The sequence below is a fragment of the Erythrolamprus reginae genome, chromosome 2 (genome assembly GCF_031021105.1).
Source record: "Erythrolamprus reginae isolate rEryReg1 chromosome 2, rEryReg1.hap1, whole genome shotgun sequence".
NCBI classification, from domain to species: domain Eukaryota; kingdom Metazoa; phylum Chordata; class Lepidosauria; order Squamata; family Dipsadidae; genus Erythrolamprus; species Erythrolamprus reginae.
In genome coordinates, this window is record NC_091951.1 from 139,593,386 (window position 1) to 139,598,454 (window position 5,069).

Below are 5,069 nucleotides of genomic sequence, written 5' to 3' on the forward strand. Positions count from 1 at the left end.
TGTTTAAGACAATCAAATGATTTAGTTTTGGAAGTTCTCTCATGTTACTGTAGTCTTTGTAGTTTATGAACTAGGTAAAGAAGTTAAAACAAAGAATTTAATTTGAAGACATTGTTAAATCTATTGCTCTTTCCTATTGCTAACCTTTCTTTCTCTGCTTTCATGGCTATTTTAAACCTGAGCAAGATGTTTCAGAAATTGTTGCTTTTTCCTATTATTTCACTCTTAGAATATTTGAATGCTAAAGAGTAAATTATAGGGCAGATTTACTATCTCCTCTGATACTTTTCCTTTCCCCTCAAGCTGTCCAAATCTGTTCCAGAAGTTTAGAAAAACCTATGTTTCAGATTTTGAGGGCACATTGGGAGACGTGAAAATAGCCTTCATTCAGGGCAAGGAGTCAAGCAGTGGATGTAAACACAATGCTATGATCTCCAAATTATTTTTATGATGGATGTTTGAGATACTTGTCTTAGCTTTATTTATAAATAATTCCATCTGCCTAGCAGACAGGAAAAAAAACAGCCATACTTTGGAACTTTTTCTACAAATATTGCTTTTTTTTCTTACCAAAATTTTAACACTCCAGGTTCTATAACCTAAGAGTTTGTATAAAAATAAAACACTGGATAAATCTTAGTTTAATGTTATAACTGTTATTCGTGTTGCATTGTAGGATAAATACACATACAAAGCGAGAACTAAGATGTACAATTGTAGAATGTAGGGCTAGTAATATTGCTTATCATCTACTTATAATGAGGGGAATTATTGCTGAAGGTTTTTTCCCAAAAGCACAAGATTTAAAATTAACTAGTGGTACAGTGAAAAAATATACGTAATTCTTAAAATAATAAATAGAAAATCAGAATATAGTATCAGTAAATATTTCCACAGTGGCGTCTTTAATGATTTGGATATATCTTTTGGGTAATGGAGCAATTTGTAATAGCTTGTTTGTGAGTTGAGAAGCCAGTTTGGAACTGCTGCTGCCAAATATTTTTGTAAGACAACTGTTTGACGGTTTTGTGGGAGTAATGGTCTTATTTGAGAATGGAAAAGGTAATTAGATCAAACATTTTTAAAGTAATTGTATTAACAGCTGATTGTACTGAATTACTGAACTTGTTGCTTTGTATTGGTTTCCAGATAATCTAAACAACTTTAAAGTTGTTTAATGTTAGGAAACAGCAGGCATAGTAGCATCAGCAACCCTGTTTTCCCCAAACAAGACATCCCCTGATAATAAGCCCAACTGGGCTTTTGAATGGATGGCAGTAAGGCCAAGCACTTATTTCAGAGTTCAAAAAAAATATAAGATAGGGTCTTATTTTGGGGAAAATACAGTATTAGATTTTTAGATGATGATTTCATAAAAGGTTAAGCAATGTCAGCGCTTATACTTGGATGAGAATTTTTTTTTTAATGCCAAAATTATAGACTCCACTGAGGTATCCAAAAAAAAGAAGATATCCCATGGAAATTGATGGCAAACCACTTGTTTTTGTCAACAAAACTGCATTAACCTGGCTGTGCGGTAACTAAGAGTTGAGTTTAGCTTATCTCTTTAACAGCTGTAATTCATAAATACAGTTAAATTGCCTCTGATATGAAAAAAATAATGTAGGTCAATTGAATTTCTTAACACATATAACTAATAGCACGTGAAAATTACAATATTTAAAATTGCAGCGTGCTGAATTTTATTACAAGAGCGAGTTTGTCATTAGGCTAGAAACTGGGGGAATATGACTCTTGATCCCACTTTTGGCATGAAGCAAGCTGGGTGACTGGGCCAAGCAAGCCCTCACAGCCCTAGGAAAAAAGACAGCAATAGCAATCACTTCCGAAAATATTGCCAGGAAAACTGCAAGGAATTGTATAGGCAGTTACCAGAAGTCAAGACATTCAAAGACACAAAGGAACAAAAATACAATCTTGATGGAATTGCTGAATTTACATTTTACCCTATGTACTTATAACCATTTTCCCCTTTAAGCAGCCAAGGAGCTAGCAGTTGGGTTTGTATAAGCTAAAGTCAAATAAAATTCCATTATTATGAATTACTACAATGCATGAATCCAATCTAACAATGTCCTTAGCAATAGGTGATATAATCACATCACGATTATGTTTTTGATTCTGAAAAAATCTCATCTTGGTGTTTATCTGAGGATAGTCCCTTATATACTATAAGTCCTGATACAACACAAATTGGAGGCTGCCCATAAATAAACATGCTACTTAATGTAAATCATTGTTAAACTGCAAAGCCAACTACATACAGGTGAAACTCGAAAAACTATCATGCAAGGCAAGATAGTTCAAGCTGCGATTTGTCATAATTGTGATGATTATGGGGTACACCTAATAAAAACCGCAAATCCACCATCTCAGTAAATTAGAATATTACATGCGATCAATAAAACAAGGATTGTACATAGAACAATATCAGACCTCTGAAAAGTAGAAGCATGCATATGTACTCGGTACTTGGCTTGGACCCCTTTTGCAGCAATTACTGACTCAATGTGGCATGGCATGGAAGCTATCAGCCTGTGGCCCTGCTGAAGTGTTATGGCAGACCAGGATGCTTCAATAATGGCATTCAGCTCTTCTGCATTGTTCTGTTTCATGTTTCTCATCTTTCTCTTGGCAATGCCCCATAGATTGTCAGATCAGATTATTGAGTTTGCTGGCCTATCAAGGACAGTAATCCCATGGTCATTGAACCAGGTTTTGATGCTTTTGGCAGTGTGGGCAGGTGCCAAGTTCTGCTGGAAAATTGAAGTCACTATCCCCATAAAGCTTGCCTGTAGAAGGAAGCATGAAGGGCTCCAAAATCTCCTGGTAGATGGCTGTGTTGTCCCTGGACTTAATGAAGTACAGTGGACCAACACCAGCAGATGACATAGCTCCTCAAATCAACACACTCTGGAAACTTCACACTATAAGCATCTTGCTGTGTGTGTGTGCCTCTCTATTCTTCCTCCATACTCTGGGTCCTTTCCAAATAAAATGCTGTTGTTGGTCCACTGTGCTTCCTTAAGTCCAGGGTAAATGCAGCCATCTACTGGGAGATTTTGGAGCCCTTCATGCTTCCTTCCGTAGCCGAACTTTATGGGGATGCTGACTTCAATTTTCCAGCAAGACTTGTCACCTGCCCGCACTGCCAGAAGCACCAAAACCTGGTTCAATAACCATGGGATTACTGTGCTTGATTGACCAACAAGCTCACCTGACCTGAACCCCATAGAGAATCTATGGGGCATTGCCAAGAGAAAGATGAGAGACAAGAGACCGAACAATGCAGAAGACCTGAATGCCATTATTGAAGCATCCTGGTCTGCTATAACACTTCAGCAATGCCGCAGGCTGATAGCTTCCATGCCACACCGCATTGAGGCAGTAACTGCTGCAAAAGGGGCCAAAGTACCAAGTACATATGCACGCTTATACTTTTCAGAGGTCCGATATTATTCCATGTACAACCCTTGTTTTATTGATTGCATGTAATATTCTAATTTTCTGATATGGTGGATTTCATGAGCTGTACCCCGTAATCATCACAATTTTGACGATTTTGAATTATCTTGCCTTGCATGTAATGTGAGTCTCATATATTATGTTCCTTAAAGAGCTGGGAAATGTTACTGTGAATTATTATGAAGCAGGCAGAATGGCTCGATTGTTTGAACGTTGTTGGTCTTAAAGCAGCCCTAAGTTGGTCTGGCTCTTAGGAATCTTAAGGCCACATAAACATAAGCAGTCATGAATGACTTCTATGCTTTATATATATATTTGACAAAAAATTATTTAAATTGGATGTGTAAATTTTAACAAAAATGCAGAAATAAGTGGCAAATGTAATTTCAAAATTTAAAACATGTATTTAGTGTGACATCAAACCCTGGCAAACAGATTATAGTTACATTTCATTATTTTAATATTTGGTATGAATAAATTAATGATTTCTTGGTTTAAATGTAGATAATTGAATGATGGCTCTGTTATCTGCTTAGCAGTATTTAATGTTTAAAAACCCCTTCAATATTTCCCTTCAATATGGATTCTGGAATGCAAACAGTTCCAAATACAATGAAAAGTAATAACTCTAATTGTTTAGCCTTGGGCCTCTGAACAGAGAAGCAATAGTGGCTGCAGGGAGAAAACACTGCAGGTTTCTTTGTATTCCAGTTCCTAGAAGGCAGGGGTAAATAAGAGCCTCAGTGGTGCAGTGGTTAGAGTGCAGTACTGTAAGCTACTTCTGCTGATCACCGGCTGCCAGCAGTTTGGCAGATCGAATCTCAGTAGGCTCAAAGTTGACTCAGCCTTCCATCCTTCCAAGGTTGGTAAAATGAGGACCCAGATTGTTGGGGGCAATATGCTTGCTCTCTGTAAAGTGCTTAGGGAGGGCTGTAATGCACTGCGAAGCGGTGTATAAGTCTAGATGCTATTGCTAAGCTGGGGAGACCAAGATTGGGAAAGGCTCATTCTCAGCTCCTGTGGAGTAGCTCTGATCCTGCACAGTGTCCCTCCCCCCTTTTAAAAAGAGCTGTGGAGCCGGCTGTGTCTTAGCACATCATGAATACCCTATTTATAAATAGGGTTTATTTACAGTACTGATTGCAGTGTGAATGGAAATTAGTAACTTGAAGTTGAACTTCAGGCAGCTTTCAGTGCAGCACATTAACACTTGTTTACCTCAACAGTTTTTCCCTTTGAAAACGGAATATCCAAGTTCAACACATTACTTTGATTGTAAACAGCATTTCTACTACATCCCTTCAAAGTATGAGCAAATTATTACGGTACTTTCAAGATGAATTTGCAAATTCATAAAATAAAATTCCTATGTGTAAAAAGTTGAGATTTGTATTTCTTGAATTTTTGTCAATCTTGGAAGAAAGAACTTCATATGTTAATGAATGAGAAAGTGGTTCTTCCTAAACATTTTGGGAGGTCTGAATCGGGCACTAAGTGAGAGCTGGATATGGATGGTGGGAGTTGAATCTCAGATAATATAATACATTTTAGACAAATTAGCATCAACTTTGCTATTAACTGAA